At 34.5% G+C, this 21,259-nt stretch overlaps 1 long non-coding RNA gene across 1 annotated transcript; it reads right to left on the bottom strand.

The window, feature by feature from the left end:
- Positions 1-18,814: 18,814 nt before the first annotated feature.
- Positions 18,815-20,110, bottom strand: LOC139851291 (uncharacterized). The gene is made up of 3 exons (XR_011760584.1): positions 20,063-20,110; positions 19,193-19,291; positions 18,815-18,875 (listed from the first exon to the last, which is right to left on the bottom strand). It is a non-coding gene; the product is annotated as an uncharacterized lncRNA (long non-coding RNA).
- Positions 20,111-21,259: the final 1,149 nt, after the last annotated feature.

Raw genomic sequence — 21,259 nt, 5'->3', positions numbered from 1 at the left:
GCGTTTTCAAAGTACTAATTGCTGACTCCCGATAATTGGTATGGCAGTTCTCGTTACAAGATGCGGGTGATTATATGATGAGACTTCAATAGATAAATATAGTGATTTGTCGAAGAGATTTAAGCCAAGGAGCAACGAGGTTGCTGGTACGTCTGGTAATATGATGGAATATAAAAGGTTCCCCGGTAACAATAAAAGAGCGCGCATATAAATCAAGATTATAATAAGGTTGTTTCGAATGAAAAGTCGAAGTTGTCTTGTTGGAGCTATGACAAAACTGGCTATCTCGAACAGCAGATGCAAAGTTATTTTCGGTAATAATAATGCTAAAGAAGCTAGCACAGATACGTGTTAAACGTTTATTCAGGTTTCAAGTATTTTCAGGTACATGACTATATGCATCAATCTTTTCTTCCGTAGATGAAATGCGGTTGGTTCATCCTCTCGATTGAGGTGTTTTCAAGATTCATGAAAGGTTTGATCGCAGATTGTAATCGTCAAGATACAAATGAGATTTAGATGAAATCAAGTGGCAAACTTGAAGAATTGTTTAGTTTCATATATTATAATCAATATTTTAATTCATTTCAATTGTCCAATGTTATTAGTCCACAGTCGATAGTCCACAGTTAACAGTCTAATAATTTATATATAGTTTAATATATAATATTCGAATTAATTAATAAATATCGTGACCCGTGTACATGTCTCAGACTCGATCACAACTCAAAGTATATATATTATTTGAGAATCAACCTCAACCCTGTATAGAGAACTCGATCATTACTGCATATAGAGTGTCTATGGTGATTCCAAATAATATATATAGATGCGTCGATATGATATGTCAAAACCTTGTGTCCCGATATTTAAAGTGCGTAAAATAAATAACAGAAATTAAATGACGATAAATAAAGTGCGTAAAGTAAATAACAGAAATTAAATGACGATAAATAAAATTGCGAGAATGTAAATTGCGATAAATAAACTGCGATAAATAAATTGCGATAATTAAATGGTAATACGAAATTAACAGTTAGCTAGGAACAGTTAGCTAGGATTTTGTTAGCGTGGATTCTTAATAGAATTTCATATTGTTAATTAATATGTTTCTAATCAATTTTTATTGTGTCCATTATTTCCTCATTATGCCACTTGTTGGATTCTGATAGGTCAAAATCTAAATATATAATTGGATGAAAATGGTTATTCTGTGGTGAACGGATTTGTATATCGATGGATGTAAGTAGGATAGTATATGACTGTTGAAATAGATTCGAAGAACGTACAATGTAACTTATTAATGTGAAATTTAAATAGTCCTCGGGTATTACCTACCCATTAAAATATTTTCACCATTAACAGTTTATACAAGAGAATTTTTAATTACAATCTTTATGAAAACATATATACATATATATTTTCTTCAGATGTATTCATGGATTTAATGAGTTAATATGATATTAAACTCATTTGCTTTTCGGTTGGAACTAGAATAAATAATCTCTAAAACTTTAGAGATTACATATTCGACATGTTGAACGAAGATCATACTCAAAGTACAGATGATGATATTGAAGCATGGATTGTTGATGGTACTGGTGCTGTTATTGATTGTACTGTTGGTGCCGGTGATGTTGCTGAAGCTGGTACATTTTGCACCATATTCTCCGAACTGATTATTCGAGCGCAAAGTTCGTTGACTTATTACTCCGGGATGATTGTCGGTCGGAACGAGCAGATGAATAAGGTTCAGAATTGTGGATAGAATATAATCTTGTCGAGTTACCCCGGAAATGAGACTGAAAATGGTGTCTCGAACAGGTTCGCCGGTAAACGCTTCAGGTTCATTGTCAAGAGGTGAATTCGGTTGGTGGAAGGGATTGCCTTCTGCGCGTTTTCATTAATTAAGTCGACTACGAACCCATCAGATGAATTGATAATGGCTGATTGGTTGATTCATGTCGATGACGCTGTTTTCGGAGCTTAGGTGAACATCTATGCCGGAATAGCTATCGGAATAACTATCGGAATAGCTATCGAAATCTGAGGGACTCGAACTGGTTGCAGTATTCATCTCGTACGATCAGATGAAGGATTTTCGATAAGAAATAGATTATAGGATGTAGATTAGTACCCTGCAATACATAATTACATATGCATATATAATACTAAAATCCAATAAGTTACGGAGGAATCTGCGGAAGTTGTCAGGCAAAGTTACGGTAACAGATACGTTAAGATATGAAGTAGCAGATACGCTAAGATATGAATTTTGTCTATACACTATTCATGCAGTCAATGCAGTAAAATGTGTCTAGACTAAGAATGATAAGTAAGTGATTCTCTAAGAATGATAAGCAGGTAATTTTTGACACAAAATGATAAGCAAAACTTTTGACATGCAGACACGGTCGAAGTCCAGACTCAATAATGCATCCTAACGACTTATCAGTTAGACACACTAATGCAGACGTGGTTCGCTAAGACCACCGCTCTGATACCAACTGTGAAGACCCGTCCTAATCCATCCGGACGAAGTCCATATCGATTATAAATGATTCACAACAGTTGATTATATTGCGAGGTACTTGATCTCTATATGATACATTTTACAAACATTGCATTCGTTTTTGAAAAGACAATCTTTCATTACATCGCAAGTTGACGGCATGCATACTATTTCATAATATATCTATCTATAACTGACTTAATAATAATCTTGATGAACTCAACGACTTGAATGCAACGTCTTTTGAAATATGTCATGAATGACTCCAAGTAATATCTCTAAAAATGAACAAAGGCACAGCGGAAGATTTCTTTCGTACCTGAGAATAAACATGCTTTCAAGTGTCAACCAAAAGGTTGGTGAGTTCATTAGTTTATCATAAATAATCATTTCATAACTTTTAATAGACCACAAGATTTCATATTTCCATTTCTCATAAACATACGTCCCATACATAGAGACAAAAATATCATTCATATGGATTGAACACCTGGTAACCGACATTCACAATTTGTATATAAGAATATCCCCATCATTCCGGGATCCTCCTTCGGACATGATATAAATTTCGAAGTACTAAAGCATCCGGTACTTTGGATGGGGCTTGTTGGGCCCGATAGATCTATCTTTAGAGTTCGCGTCAATTAGGGTGTATGTTCCCTAATTCTTAGATTACCAGACTTAATAAAAAGGGGCATATTTGATTTCGATAATTCAACCATATAATGTAGTTTCGATTACTTGTGTCTATTTAGTAAAACATTTATAAAAATTGCGCATGTATTCTCAGCCCAAAAATATAAAAGGTAAAAAGGCAAATGAAACTCACCTAATGTATTTTGTAGTAAAAATACATATGACGATATTGAACGAATGCAGGGTTGGCCTCGGATTCAAGAACCTATATCAAGTATATATATTAACATATAATAACAACTAGCAAGTTTATATATTAATAATTTACATATCGTATTACTAAATAAGTTATATTTATCCTATATACTTTTAATAGTTAATATTTATCTCTTAATACATTTATTAATAGTAATATAGTAAACTTATTAGAGTAGTTTAATAATATAATATTTATCATAATGTATTAAAAATAGAAATTTATTTCAAGGTTTATATGTGATAAGAATATATATGTTAATATATTTTATATATATAGCTTACTTAATGTCATTTTACTAATAACAATTTAGTAATATGTAATATTAATATAGTTGTAATGTACTTTTATAAAATGATATTTATTTGTAATAATAACAATAATAATAATAATAATAATAATAATAATAATAATAATAATAATAATAATAATAATAATAATAATAATAATAATAATAAAGATAATAATAATGATAAGTATCTACCTCAAAATAGGCTTAAAAAAAATAAACTGCCCGCAACGAGACTCTCACCCGCAACCTCTCCTTTCCCAATGTAACCCCAAACCATCTGAGCTGTTGGTTACTTTCTAATTATTCTCGCGTTTTTATTTCTATATTATGTATCAAACTGTTACCCTCTTCCTCATTCATTATCATGAGCCCAATCAGTAATTTCGGTACAACAGTTCTTTTTATTAAAAAAATACTGTAGTGGCCTGGGTTCGAACCCAGGACCTTCTGTATACCCCTCACCACATGAAACCAGTTGGGCTGATGCCCTTTTTCTAAAATATTACTGAAAACATATGCATATAACTCGTACGTTCCTGTGTTCATTTATCTTCTTCTTTTTCTGTAATGATTCGACCAGCTGTAATTCCTCAAGGACTTTCGGTTTCTCTTTTTTTTTTTTTTTTTTATAACGTCCCCTCCACCATTCATTGCCCACTGAAAAAAAAAAATTATAATAAAATAAAGTATAACTCGTATGAGATATAGTGGAGTGGTTACTTTTACTTTTGCTTTTAAAAAAAAACATACGATGATTACAAAAAAAAAAAAAATGGACGTCAAATTTTTATGGCCCATCTTGGTCGATTATGTATTGCCATTGTCCCACTGATGACATCGATATCCATTTGCTTTAGTGGGATAATAAAAAGAAATATATAGGGTGCCTTTGATACTCTTAAAGTATCATGGTGTGTTACACCTTTCTCTTATTGTTAAGTGTCGATCGAAAGAAAATATATACATACATATATATATATATATATATATATATATATATATATATATATATATATATATATATATATATATATATATATATATATATATATATATATATATATATATATATATATATATATATATATTCGTTCCTATCATTGCCCTCTTCCTTTTCGTTAGAAAACAGAATTATGCAGCAGTAATGATACAAATATATATATTAATGGGTTTCGATCATAAAGTTGGTGAAAATGGTTGTTGATTCAATATAAAGTAGTGGTCGATGATGTTTGGTTGGTTGGGTTGTAACCGACGTTGAATTCAAAAAAAAAAAAATAAGATGGTTGATCAAGAGGTAATGGTGGTGGTGAGGATCACGGTGGTGATAACTCACTTAAGGTGGTGATGGCGGTTTAAGTTGTGGAACTGGATGGTGGTCCGGTATGGTTGTCGTGGGTTTGGTGTTGATAGTCGAACATAATAGTAGTAGTAACATCATGGTGCTCGGATTTGGGTCTAATCGATGATAATGGTTGTAGAGTTGGTCACATGGGGTTTGGTTTTGAGATGACAACCGATGAAGATAGTATTCATGATAGTGAGGGTTCGAGGTGTTTGTTGATGGTTGAGTGGTGGTTGTAGTTCATCAGAGGTGGTGGAGACTTGTACTCAAGAAAACAGTAACTAAAATGGTTTAGTTGATATTCATGTTGCAAGTTGAATGATCATAGATGGAAGTAGTGATGACTTGAGTTGATCGAGCAAGTGTTAAGAATAAGGTGGATAAAATGGTGAAACTCAAATGGGTGTTAATCAATATAGGCTAGAGAAATCAATCAACAATAGAAGTTAGATAGCGAATTGGAAACAGAAAGGAATTCGAATATAATGGAGTGGTGGGGTTTCTTTGATTCTCACATAGAAGGACAAGGAGCAAGAAAATAAAAATACAAAAAGTTGAAATTGAAAGATAACAAATTCGTACCAACTTTTGACTTCTTAATTTATATTCAATTACTATTTAATTAATATTCATAATTAATAATAATTATTTAAATAATAATATTGATAATGATAGTGTAATAATCGAATGGGTTTTTATCTAACATCATATATTAATCGGTTATAATATATGAGGGAAGTGGTTGACAGAATTCTCACTCAGGAACATAAAACAATTAAAATGAAATATAAAGTAATCTGTGGAAATATTATACTCGTACCATTTGACAGAGATAGATAACAAATCTGAGACCAAAACAAAAAATAAAAAAATAAAAATAAATAAATAAAGTTGATTGTTACGTGACACGGGTTTCCAATTATTTCACCTGTTCCCCTATCTGTAATTCGGTGTCCAGTATTATATAAAATAAGTAGCTTATTAATAATAATAATTATATACATCACATAATAAAGAATCTTGTTTAGCAATATTTATATATTTTAATTTAAAATGAAATAGTCAGTAATCATATACATGTATATATATATATATATATATATATATATATATATATATATATATATATATATAACTAAACCAATATAGATTTATAATTATGTTTTAAATATCGAATAGTTTAAATATATTAATCATGTATTGATACAATTATTTCATAGTATATCAATTTATACTTTGTAATTGTTTTTGCAAATTGTTATACGTATATATGGTTATCTAATCGTAAACTAATGTTCGTGAATCGTCGGGATTAGTCAAAGGTCAAATACAGGAATCCATCTAAATAGTTCAAAATTTTTGTGACTCAACATTACAGAATTTGTTTATCGGGTCGAAATCATATAAAAATTAAGTTTAAATTTGGTTGAAAATTTCCGGGTCATCACAGATTCGAGGTTCACAAGGTTTGGGCACATAAAGGCTAGTTCAGAAAATCGTTGATTATAGGCCTTGAGATCATTTCCGACCGCTTTCAAAGTTCTTAGCTCTTGTTCGAGCCTTCGGGTTTCTTCACGAGGGAAATATTCGACGATCATCTTTTCCCTTAAGTCGGCCCAAGAGAGGGCGTGAGCTTCATCGGTACCCACCGATTGTACATAGGTGTTCCACCATGTGAGGGCAACACCGGCGAAAGTGTGAGTGGAGTATTTGACCTTATCTTGGTTCCGACAACCGTTTATGCTAAAAAAGGCCTCCGTTTGTTTGAACCATCGAGTGAGAGTAACCGATCCCCCAGTCCCATCAAAAGTATGAGGTTTACACCCCATGAAAGCTTTGTAGGAGCACCCTTCGCTTGAGTTACCGGCCCCTTGATTGTTGTTGTGGTTGATGTTATTGTTGTTGTTGGAAGAGTGACCGGCCATGGCCGCATCCACGGCGGTGGCTATCATCCGTTGAAGGGCTTGTTCGGGAGTCTCATGGCGTGGCACACAGCGAGGAGGCATTGTTCCTTCAAAACACAAGAATACCGTTGATTAGTATTTTCAATAATACTAATCATGATATGGAATAAGGATAGAGAGAAAATTTTTCCCTTGACTTAAATTATTTATGTCATAATGTCGTAACGTTCATATGAGTCACCGTAATATAATCCCCGAAATTATATTACCCTAATTCATATGTGCATTCGACATTATTTCACTAAGTCAAGGTGGCGCGTCAATCAAATTATACAGCGTGAGATTAAGATGAAATAATAGTAGATATGAGTAGAAACATTCGAGTATAAATGCACAAGTAGTCAAGTAATTCCTACTTCAAGTCTATATGCCGGTTGTAGTCTAGACCCACTAATCTACCCTATGACTCGGGGTTGACACCAATGAACTCTAAATCCCTACAACCAACACTCTGATACCATCTGTAGCGACCCGAAAAAATCATCATTGACGGCGCCGACTACTTAGGTCCTGTCACGTGATCATAAGTCTTTAAAACAACGTTTGACCAAAAATATGTCGCATTCATTTCAATTATAAAGATGTTTTAAGGTTTACAAAGTAGGTTCGACGACCAAACATGTTACAATGTTAGAAGTACAATTGAAACCTATGCGACACAAATTAAGTTAAGTCAAAAGACGCTCCACGTATGCATGTATACTCGACATCCAAGCAAGTATCAAAAGCAATGAGCGGAGGCATGTATCACAAAATGTTCAAGGACCTGAGAAAAACATAGAAATCTGTCAACGAAAACGTTGGTGAAATCATAGGTTTAAGTAAGTAAGTACAAATGAACTACAAGATTTGTATCATTGAATAATAGTAAACCATTCTAAAATTGTTATCACGAGCACCCAATTATCAAGGCTTAACTTTCCATCCATAGAACCCCATCACAATAGTGTTAGAACATACACTGTTTCTCGAAAATATATTTCATCCGAATAACGGTAGCGAACCGTCCGAATGAGGGTTTGTCAAACCCATATGGCCATATAACATAAGTTCTGGCTTACACCCGGCAAGTGTAACTAATGATAATCGAATTGAGGATTTTGTTCTAACTCGTATGTAGAATGTTTGTTTTCTTGTACTTGTGTTCACTTAGTAAAATGAAACGTTTATGTTTTCTAATCCCAAATGTAAGTTCAAAAGAGTAAAAGTGGGACCATGATCTCATCTTAAGTGCAAGCGTATAAAAGTACTTCGCAAGTAAACGTGTGCAAGAAAGAATGCTAGTCTTGACCTAAACAAATAGGTTTGTATCAATATCGGTAAACACGGTCGGTCAAAGTGTTCAATTAGTCCTATGGCTCGTTACGACTCGATTACAATAGCATGTGAGTCAAGTTGTCATGTTTCATGCAAGATACAAGTATAAAAGCATGTTAGAACGATTGCACAAACATTTGGTTAAGTTTGATTAAAAGTCAACTTGGGTCGGGTCAAAGTCAACGAAAAAGTCAACACATTCGGGTCGGGTCTCGAACTATTTTTCTGAGGTTTTTTAATCATATATGAGCATGTTAGAACAAGTTACATGTGAATCGGAGGTCCATAGCATAGCAAACATTTTTCGTAAAATGACCAACCAAAACAGGCCCTGGCAGTTCATCTGGACGGCGTCCAGATTTTCTGGACGGCGTCCATATTTTCTGGACGGCGTCCAGCATTGAAGGACTGGACGGCGTCCAAGAATCTGGACGACGTCCAGATCAGTATGCAGGTCCTGTTTGCTGCAACACACAAATGCACGAACCAAAATCCAAACAATCCCAATTTAAGACCCGCAAACAATCAAAACATGTATCTTATATCATCGGAAAGGTATTTTGACGATGAAAACAACTAAACACATTTCATCAATCACTTTGACACTTACAACAACCAAAACTGCATTAAATGCTCATCCTTAATTGTATCCAAGTTCATAAATCTCATTTCATGATTCGGGCAACCAATTTAGATGTATGATATGCCGTTTCGAGGGTAATCAAGCATACAATCCAACCAAACACTTACCAACAATAATTCATGGCATTCAATGCATCAAATGTTCACATTTAGCTCTATCAAACCCTAACCAACATCACCAAAATCAATAATCAAGTTTATGAAGTTTTCTAAAGCAACCTACACATCAAATTGAAGCTAGTGATACTAGTAACACAATTAAAACATGAACTTTTAACATCTAACAACTTTTAAGCAACTAAATCTCAAGAACAACACACCAAAATTTAAGTTCATGCTAGTTACTTCAAAACAACAAGATCGAGCATACAAATCATATATTCATGTTAGACTTGAGCCATAGACACTAATTAACACTTTTATAAGTTAAAAACATCAAGAACACAAAATCTAGTGATTTTAGAAAGTTTCCCAAATGTAATGAAATCGGTATGGAATCGAAGAGGAAGTTGCAAGGATTCCAAATATGTAATTTGTTTTGTAAAACACTTGCTAAATCGAATTTGGATGATGATTCTTTTGATTTGAGTTTGAGGGAAAATGTTGAAGTAGTAAAGGAGAAAGAGATGAATGAATGGATGAGAGTGAAGGTTGACCACTTTGACCTAGTAACATCTTTGGTCATTTGGCAAGTTTAGTCCCTCAAGTTTCATTCAGGTGCGTGAATTACCTAAACGATATAATTTAAACGTGTATCAACGGGAGATGTTATAAATATATAACGGACTTTAAAATAGTTAAACGGAAAGTAAACAGAAAAAGGCGGGATGTTGCAGATCAATCTTCTTGTGTGGTGTCTGTCGAATGGGTTTGCAATTCATAGCCCTGTGTCCCAACATCCCACAATTGAAACAGTTAACATTATCAAAACCATTAGCATTAACCACTTGACTCCTAGAAGTTGAATACTGTCTCCTCGGTGGTGTATTCTGTTGTCTAGCTGGAGGAGGTGACATGACTTGTTGTTTAACAGTCTGTCGACGATTAGGTGGAATGTATTTCGTCACGCTTCCTGAATTTGAACTCCCACCTTTTGGTGGAAGTTCAACTTTGGAATCAACGACCTGAGGATTCACAGTACTACTATCCTTAACAAACTTAACTGGAGTGAGCTTAGTGTTTTTCTTCCTAGATTGTTTCGGTTTACTAACACTCCTTTTCTCAGACTTCTGATCCTCACTCATATTTGCCTCATTCTTTGGATTCTTCAGAATAGTAATGGACTTAGTCACAACTACAAACAGTTTCCCGTCCTTTTCGGTGTCGATATCAGTATCGGACCCCGTCTCATAAACAACATCTAAGTGCTTCTTACCATCACCATTCTCACTTTTACTCTTATCAGTAGTTTTTTCAGGCTTACCGTACTTCGGTTCTACAATCAGATCTCTACTTTTCTCAACAGGTTTATTGACAAACTCTCCTAACAGTGGTGGTGCAACCTGATTATAGCCTATCCCTTGGTTTTTTGGATGTTTCAAGGTTTGAGTCACGTATGACATCCTCTGACAATTATCAATCCTAGCCTTTTCTGACTCATATTTTAACTTGTATGAATCTTTTTCAGCCTTAAGTGCTTCTATCTAGCTCAAATACAGGTGAATCACTTTCTCATCATCTAAAGTAGTTGATTTTAAATGACATACCTGATTCTCTAAGGATTTAATAACATCAATATACTCTTTCTGTTTATTGAGGTAGAAAAGGGCATCATCATAGTTCTTCCTATGTGTCTGACTTTCTAGACTCAAATTCTTAAGTTCTAGTCTAAGTTTTGGACAAGTTTCACAGGTAGTAGGTATCTCGTTAAGCTTAGAGACTACACATTCAAGTCTAGCTATTTCCTGTTCAAGGTCAGTGCATTTTAAACATGAAGAATCTGAATCATTACATACCTTGTCATTGCTGGATGTGTTAGCCATGAACGCATAATCTTTGCTACCATCATGCGAATCTGTATCTGATTCTGATTCTGACTCTGAACTTGTACTGTCTGAATAATCAACATCATAACCTTCTTTGCCCTCAACTTTAGCAGAATTATACGAACTCGTTACCGTGATTACCTTCTCATCAGTACCCTCAACATCACCCGTGATTAAATGTGCAAGTTATTTTCTAAACCAGGTTCCTGTATGACAACTCATTCCCGAGGATTCATCGTCATCCGAAGAGTCAGTTGTGAATTCAAGATCGGACAAGTTCTTGGCTTTGCGGAACTTATCATACAACCTGTCACTAATTCTCTTTCTAAGACACATTTTCATGAAAGCTTCAACCCTTTTCATACGTGCGTCACATTTGCATACATAGCATGTACAAGCAGGATCATCTTTACCTATACAACCAGCATTTCTTCTGATAACCCTTTCTTCTTCTATTTTAGCTTCACTCTTACCAACAAAAACCACATTTGCCTTTTCAGCATCAAGAGAGATCGACCAATCACACACCTCATCAGCATAAGTAGTAGTCAAAGCTTTGGATTGACCACTAGAAGTTGCTTCTTTGTTCACTGGCAGACCAGCATGTCCAGGAGTCACCTCAATTGAAGTGTTATGAAAAGGATTATGAAAACCAGGCTTAGATGGTCTTATACATGTCCTCTTGAAATGACCAAGCTCATCACAATTATGGCATCTCACTTTAGACATATCAAAACCAAACTTAGTATTGCGGTTCAGACTCAAGGTATTCTGACATGTTCTTTTCAAATACTTCCTAGCACGTCTCACCACACTTCCCATAGCAAACAGGATGTCCATTCTTTCAATCTCATCCTCATCAATCTGATCATAATCCTCATTCTCCAGATGACCGTTGATTATCTGTCCACTTATCATATCATTGTAGGAATTAACAACGATGGCAGCTAAAGCCATATCCTCCTGAATCAATTCTAGAGGCCTTTTCTTGATATTGTCCGTCTTGATCACTGGTGATTGAGTCTGTTGTAGAATGCTTGAATCAAACAGTTTAGCAGTTGATATCTGTGCTTGAGATTTGGCATTGAAATAACCAGAATCTGATACTGGAGCTGAGATATGTGATGCATTGGTAGAAATGTAAGCTGTTTGTAAAGGAGCATGATTTCCCGATGATGACCCAATAATGGACGAACCAGCTACAACACCAAGTCTCTTTCTCTTTGCCTCAACCTGAATATCTTTTTCCATCAACTTGGAAGTAAAAGCTATCAAGGTTAACGTACAACCTGATGCATTGTACCTATTCTGAATCTTTTTAATTTCATTGTCCCATTTCTCAGGAAGACCGTCTTTCAAAACTCGAACTGCTTTCTTATCAGATAAATCTATTCCATAATCTGCCATTTCAGCAACCAGTAGACGATACATTTCCAAAGTTTGTCTAAGAGACTCGGAAGGAAGTGCAGCAAACACTCTCCATTCATCTTTGAGAACCTTACCCTTAGTGGCACGATAAGTGGTTATTCCTTCTGTGGCTGATTGAAGTGCAAGCCAAAGGGTATGCGAGGTCTTGTTTCTGTTCTTGAACTGTGAGAAAATCTCCTTAGATAGTGCTTGAGTAAGTTGAGCGTAGCATTTACACTCCAAGTTGTGCTGTTCGCGCTCAGCTGGATTGAACTGACCAGTTTCTTTAGGTTCACCGTCTGCCCCATTTGGCCATGTAAACTCATTCTCAATAAACTCCCATAGTCTAGAGTCTATACCATTTAAATATATCATAAAATGCGCCTTCTGGTCTAAAAAGTCCTTTAGATTGTAAAGCTTAGGAACCTTATTGGAAGTTCCAAACTCATTCTCATTTAGTAACAGTTTTTGTAGTCCTTGAGCAATCACCAATGCACTGTATTCGTTTGTTACTTGTTCATTAGTGTCCGACATTTTAAATTAGATAGAATTAAGTTCAAGATTAATGAAGTTTCTGATTAATGACACACGGTCGACTGTCTTATATACACAGTCGATTGTCTTAGACACACGGTCGATTGTATGACTAACACGGTCGATTGTCTGACAAAATTTGGGCAGCACTTCGTTACTCAATAAGCCTTTGGTATTACAAACTCACACGGCCGACTATCTATCTCCTTTGGTCGATTGTATATCTCACACGGTCGAGTAACTGAACTCACACGGTCGATTAACTAAAGGAAACACACACGGTTTAACTGAAAGACACACGGTCAGTTTACAAACTCAATAGGTCGATCTAATGACACACACGGTCAGTTGTAGAGACACACATGACCGAGTGTGTTCTTGACAGATGCAGGTCGACTATTAGGGTTTTTTAGACCAAAATCGTTTTTTTCGATCGATTCTAGATGAAAAACACTAAACCAAAACGTAAAAAACAAAGTAAAATACTCCAGAAACACTTTTTGATAACAAAAACACCAACTATAACGTAAAAAAGGGATTAACTCATTAAGACACAAAAACACCAAAAACACCACTTTCTTTGACCCAAAAACGATTTTAGACAAGCAAAACCAGAGACTCCAGCTCTGATACCACTTTGTAGACGATTATTCACGGATCTTAGGTCGCTTGCAAACTATCCTAGAGGCGGAATTCACTAGAATAGAGATAAACCGAGATATGGGTCGTATCGGGATCAAATAGATCAAACCTAGGACAAGAACTAGATTAGATCGACTCCTAAACGATATATTTCGGTGGTATATGGTGTTAGGGTTCTCTGGAGACGAAAAACTAGTCGACTAAGGTAAAAGAGATGAGTAACCCTACAAAAGAGAAACAAACCCGTATATACTCTGCAGGTCAGACACACTCGGTCGAGTGTGTCTCTCAGTAGGTCGACTGAGTATGACAGTCGGTCGAGTGTGTACACACACTCGGTCGAATGTGTGTGCAGTTTAACATATTGATTATTTAACAAAGTAAGAACGCACAATCACAAACGTAATCAATAGTCACAAGTAAACGTTATTACATAACCGAATGTGTTAAACGTAAAGATAAACTACGGCTGGGGATTCATGCACCAACAATATTTCAGGTTGCAATATTATCAGAACTTACGGGATCCGGGAAAGCATCAGAAAGACTATGGTAATTTTACTACATTTTTGTGGCTTTTGCCCTTTTAGCCATCTTACGAGGTATTCTACCATTGGTCCGGAACTTAAATGCATATGGCACACGACCAGCTTTAGTCATAAAAAAGAGATCGTGAATGGCTTATAAACCAGGTCAGTTCTCTCTTATACCAAACATGGGGTACCTAATAAGAGCTCTCGGTGTCCGGAATCGATTTTCACCGACGCCGGGATCGACCGTCGGTCGACACCGGGACGGCATCGATCTCGCCGTCGGTTGCCGAAGTTGAGCCACAGACGGTGGTTTTTATAGCCGTTATCCTTATTTAATTTTGAAATTAAAGCCGTTTTCCTTGTTTTCTTACTTCTTTCTTGTTTTAATTTTGTTAGTTTTAATCTGATATTTTGTTTTGCAGGTGGAAGCTGCTGTTACGCGGAAGAAGAAAAGATTTTAGGTTTTGTAACATGGGCTATTTTTTTTTTATATTTGGACTAAAGAGTTGTATTTTAAAGAAGGGGGAATTGGCTCAAATACACTTTTTTTAAAAAAATTTTGTTCAAAATACACTTTTTTCAAAATATTGTCTTTTTACACCATTAGGTCGACCAACAATATGGTCGACCACCCCTTTACTTGGTCGACCACCTTATTTTTCAAGGTGGTCGACCAAACGTCAATCAGAGCATGGTCGATTACCATGTAAACATGGTCGACTACCAATTCAATTGGGTATGGTCGACCACACAGCAAAAAAATAACGCGGGCGACCAATGAGTTGGTCGACTTCCCTGGATTCAGGTTTCACGCATCCCGAAATCTGCAAAATCCGTGCAAGTCTATTAACAGTTTTTAGTGATACTTTTTCAAAAAATTTGTAAAAAGTGTATTTTGAAAAAGTGACTTTTTAAAATTTTTTAAAAAGTGTATTTCGAAAAAGTGACACTTTTTAAATTTTTGAAAAAGTGTCACTAAAAACTGTTAATAGACTTGCACGGATTTTGCAGATTTCGGGATGCGTGAAATCTGAATTCAGGGAAGTCGACCAACTCATTGGTCGCCCGCGTTGTTTTTTTGCTTTGTGGTCGACCATGTGTAATTGAGGTGGTAGTCGACCATGTTTACATGGTAGTTGACCATGCTCTGAATGAAGTTTGGTCGACCACCTTGAAAAATGAGGTGGTCGACCCAGTTAAAGGGGTGGTCGACCATATTGTTGGTCGACCTAATGGTGTAAAAAGACAATTTTTTTAAAAAAAAATGTATTTTGAACGAATTTTTTTTTTAAAAGTGTATTTTGGCGAATATCCCTTTAAAGAATTGTATTTTGGGCCAAATAACATAAAAAAATTGGAATTTTATTCATTTAGTTGTGTTTTTTAATTTAACGTTTTTATTATAAATTATTTACATAATTAATTATTAATGAAGAGTTTTTTCTTTTTCAAAATAAATAAATAAAATAAAATAAAATAAAATAATTATAATAATATAAAAAATAGACATCGAAATGGACACTGAAATTGACACTATGAACACCTCCACCCATGTCACTGTCAGTCAATTTTGACTTCCATTTTCGACACTGAAAAATAGACACCGACTTGGACTACAGACACCTTGTGCTATAATATTCCAGTCCGAGGCTTAAGAATCGCGGTGACAAGATTTTTAACTTTGTTATGTGACATTTTTACTGTAACTTACAAAAATAAAATAGTAGGTACAACAATCGTTATCATTTATCATTTATAATTATAATAACAACGTTTGACGGTGTATAACACTTTGTTACCATTTACCTCAATGGGACTATCTCTATACCTCTATAAGTACTTAAATTTGAGGTTAACTACTTCTCATGATTAATAATACTTACTTATCTACAAAGGTTGGAGAACTCCAACTCGGGTAGCACTCGATCGGCACTTTTTGGGGACTTCTTAGCAACTCGGGAGTACTTGGATATTGACCAAGTTTAACTTTGATCGAGTGTTAGACCAATTTTCCGAGTAATCCGGAATTTTGATTGAGTAATTGAACCGAGTACTCGGACCGATGTTTTAAAACCAAGAACTAGGCGATTAGTCGCCAAGTTTTACCGTATTCCACAACCCTGCTTTTCTACAAGCCAAACCCGTCAGCCGAATACCTAAAGACATTGGTACCAGGCACATTATTTGAGAGAGTGTAATCCATAGACACCTAAAAATAGATTCTGACCTTAAACTACTGGCATTAGCCTCAAGCCCAAGTCTCTACAACAACAAAACCTAAGAGCACGCGGTGTCCGATTGAATTTGTCGCCATCCTCCAAAATTGACGCCGGAAATCGACGGTCGGTGGGCACCGGACCGGCGTCGATCTCGGCGTCGGTTTCCAAAGTCGAGCCACAGACGGTGGGAAAAATGGACCGTTGGAGGTTTGATTTTGAATTATAGCCGTTAATTTTACTTCTTTGTTTTCTTTTCATGTTAATTGTAATTTTTTTTTTCTGCAGGTTGAATCTCGCTGTAGGTAGAAGATGAAGACAATTTTGAGTATGGAATAAGCCAATGGTTTTAGGGTGGTCCCACTAAGTTGTTTCCATATTCCAATATTTCAATAAATGTTTTTCATATTTATATTTTATTGTAAAACTAGCTGAAGACCCGCGAATTCGCGGGACTTTTTGAGAGTTTAATCGAAAATAATGTTTATAATCAATGTATCAATTTAAAGTAGTAGTGTTAAATCATTACTCGATAGATAAATTATTTTAACCTCGATAGATAAACTATTTTTAACTTTCATAGCACTACACTTTATATTAATATGCTCCAATATTTAAGTATTGATACCACAACATTTTATATAAATACGTTTCAATGTTGGCTTCGGAGATTAAAAACAAACAAAAAATAAATAGAGACTTAATTAAAATTATACACAAAAAATATAACCTTTGGAGCTCGTGGGTTGTACGGCTACTCCAGTTTTAAAGTATTCACATATAGATAGAGATTCTATATTTTATAAAGAGCTGTATTTTTTAGTGAAAGAGTAAATGTATTACAAAAAAAACATTATAGTGCATCAATCACATCATATATTATATTTATTGGGAGTGCCTGTACATGAATCTACATATGCAAAAGACTTTCACTTAATCAAATTCAAATATAGCTTCATCAAATACACAGTGTTATGCTAAACACCTCATAATATCACATCTGAGTTACATTTCTCGCATGTCAGCAAACATTCTCGAATAACTACGAAATGAGTGATGTTCACTTAACCCGAGTTGTTCCATTTATTTTACTTTGTACCGAGTTCGCGTAATACTTTAGAAGTAAGTAGATGTGACAATAATATAAGTTATAAGGTTTTTCCTTGTCCGGATTACCCGGGAGGGCGAGTACTATTTGATTTGGGACAACCTACCATAAAGAACAAAATATTGTAGAAAAGATTATTTACCAAAGCATCTTCCTGGCTTGTTGATTCCACCCGTTTTAATCGAACAGATTTTCACCCGTTTTTTAACCCCACCGATCCTTCGACCTATAGATGTCAAAAACATACCTTACTTGAGGAATGAGCATGAAATCACTTTAAAGAGAGTTTAACTTATCTACTGTTCAACACAAATGAACTTCCTAGAATTTCCACTTTGAAACCTGATAAATTTCCACAAATGAACTTACTTGAATCACATGAAGATTCCCACTCTGCATCCAATCAAAGATTATGCGAGAAATGAAAATACAAAATGACCAGCTGGGTGAAAAGACTCAAAACATGACAAAGAACAGGTTGGGTTGTACCGCAAATACTTTCTTAAACTTTTTTAGATTAGTAACAACATTTAAAGTCTTACTTGTATACAAAAACAACATCAATATAATCGTTAAGTCATGTATTTGTAATAATATGGTTTAGATGGTACTATCAATTAAAACATAACCCAAATTAACCAACTCACAAGTTTGATTATAAGATAATAGATGCAAAAGAAATAATAACTTGCGCAAGAGGTGGGAAGTGAATTGAAAAAAGTTTTTTCAAAATTAGTGATGTTCTTAATTTCACAACATGCATCTGTCTATCTTTTCCCTTGCATGATTATTCGAACTAAATCAGCTATTTGCATGACCTGTAAAACAGAAAATTAACCAATCAACGATCATCACGCTAGAAACATATAGACGATAAGGGGATAAAAAGTAAATGACCTCTTTTCGAGTTGCAACCACATCCTTAGTATTAGACGTAGTCATTGTTTGAATTCTTATAGGGTGATTGCTACCTAGAGCCACATCTCCGGCCATTACAATATATAAGCACAAGCGTAATACTAAAAGAATCTCATCATATACCTAATGAGAGCCTTTAAATTGAATAAACCAATATAGGAGGTTAAAACTTTTTGGATAAAACGTATAAGAACGTGACCATAGGATAGTAGGACATTATAAGTACATGACCATTAGTCACACACTTGTTATAATATCATGTAAAACCACTTTTTCATAACTTGTAAACGACTCATTGACTATTAGTCAGGCACTTGTTGTAATATATGCAAGACCATTTAACGTGTTAAACCCCTTTCGTCTTGCTCCTTTTTTTTAATCAAATTTCTTATTTCTTACCCATTATACCCGTTAGAGAAATAGTGTAACCCAATGGGACCCACACATATATATATGTAAAACTATCACATTCAGAAGTAAACAAAGGTTGTACTGAGAAGGGCTAACCTGATGTAAGAACACTGCAATACATACTTTTGTTATGAATTCAGCTACTACAATGCCAAATCTGGAAAAGGCACATCGTGGACTCAACATTACCTTCTAATAGTATTGGAGCATTTTAAATGGTATCAGGATTTACATGTAGCAAGATAAAGTTGTAATCAAATTCTTATTTAGCTTTTCAAACCCCATGAGACTATAAAGGAAAATTTGAAGGTCACAAGAAATTCATATTTATATCAAGTTACTCAAGCTCGAACTAAACTCCCACATGTTCAGGTCAAAGTAAAATTGAAATTTGAGCCTTAGTTCAGCTCTAATTGATCTTTGCTTATTAAATGTCTAAACTTAGGCTGAAGTGGTCATTGAGAACTAACTTACTATTGGTGATATCATTGAGAACTGAAACATCTGACATAGTTCGACCATTGCATATTGAACTTTAAGAATAACAGTTGGCATTAAATATGGGGCGACATCCTGCGAACGGTAACATAGTTGTGAGACATTATATTACAGTGAATGATCCCTTTATAGTATATCTTCCAACTAGTTGTCTTTAATATAATCAAGCCACAAAAAATACATGACTTTAAAATCAAAAGTAAACTTTAAAACCACATCACAAACTCCACAATCATTAATCAAAACTTCTATTTAATTTTCTGCCATATGATCCTCATCACTCAAGTCCCGGTATCAAACAACTACAGCCAACAATCATAGAAATAAAAACTTTCAGTAATGACTATCTATTGACTCAGCTATGTGAGTTTATTGTTTGTTTATGATGTATCAGTTGTAAGATTTTTACATAATTACATCATAATAGATTAGAAGTCTCTAAAGAGGAAGAATTCCTTACTTCTCAAGCATAATGTAGGCATTAATGTGTGTGTGTGTGTGTATATATATATATATATATATATATATATATATATATATATATATATATATATATATATATATATATATATATATATATATATATATATATATATATAAGGTATAGAAGGTGGTAGTTATAGCTAGCTTTCCAAGTATTGACCCGTTCCAGCCCAAACCCATTTGATCTTCGACGACCCGTTTGCCCAGTAGACTTGTAACACTTAATTTTACCTAATTGAATGAAAAGGTAGACCAATAACTACTCTTACAAAAGTGAACTCATCTACCTAGCTCACTTCATATTAAACATTAATAGATTAGAGTTCGCTTCAAGCATCATCCATAGTTCATTCTGAAACGTACCTTTTGGTAGGAAGGTCCAAGTTGCAATTTTATCTTCTATGTCAGCAACAATTAGGTCCTGTGTTGATTGCAAACAAATTTACATGGTAGTATAATAAGAAAAAAAACATGAAGAACTTTAATACAAACAGAAGCAAACTAATGAGATACGTACGGAGTAATATTTAATACAAACAGAAAACCCCATCAATAATCAAATCACATACTCTGATCAATGCATAATAGAAAATAATTTCTGAAAGACACAAACATGAACTGAATTTTTTTTTGCTTAGCATCTATCTGATGAACATGAAAATATAGAAAATTCATTTTAATTAATAGAAATGAAGATCATTAGAAACAGTTACCCCAATCTGAGCTGTCACCTTGAGACCATACCCGCCCATATTGCCACCCCAACCATATAATGAATCTGAATGGCTGTAAAATTCACCTTATCTTCCCGGATTGTATTGGAACATTATTTTCTTGGTCATACAATAGCATTAATGATTTAAAGTTCGCTTAGAGGTTCTTCAACTTGAATATTGATACCAATTCATAATATATGCAGAGGTTTAAAATTCTTCCCTACACCTCTCAGCCCCTACCATTAATAAAAACAATATAATTTTATCTCATGATTCATAATACTGGATGTAGAATATAGAAACGAATTTCGAAACAAATTAAGAATCAAAAGATCCAATTGAGTATAAAGAAACCCTAAAAATCTTTAATCTTTAAAATACATAATCGTTCAAATTATAGAAACGAATTAAGAATAAGTGTTTACTTACCATGGCGTTATGGCGTTAGAAGGATATCGTATACCGCTAGATTTTGGAAGAGAAACATCAACTACCTTTGTTAGTCATTTAATGACCCGTCCTAATCCATCTGGACGAATACATTACATATGGTTACATCGCTAGGTACTTGACCTCTATATGATACATTTTACAAACATTGCATTCGTTTTTAAAAGACAAACTTTCATCACATCAAAAGTTGACAGCATGCATACCATTTCATAATATATCCAACTATAAATGACTTAATAATATTCTTGATGAACTCAAGGACTCGAATGCAACGTCTTTTGAAATATGCCATGAATGACTCCAAGTAATATCTCTATAATGAGCAAATGCACAGCGGAAGATTTCCTTAATACCTGAGAATAAACATGCTTTAAAGTGTTAATCAAAAGGT

The sequence above is a fragment of the Rutidosis leptorrhynchoides genome, chromosome 6 (assembly GCF_046630445.1).
Source record: "Rutidosis leptorrhynchoides isolate AG116_Rl617_1_P2 chromosome 6, CSIRO_AGI_Rlap_v1, whole genome shotgun sequence".
Taxonomy (NCBI): Eukaryota; Viridiplantae; Streptophyta; class Magnoliopsida; order Asterales; family Asteraceae; genus Rutidosis; species Rutidosis leptorrhynchoides.
The sequence above is the reverse complement of the archived record's forward strand: the minus strand, read 5'-3'. Positions and strand labels throughout refer to the sequence as shown.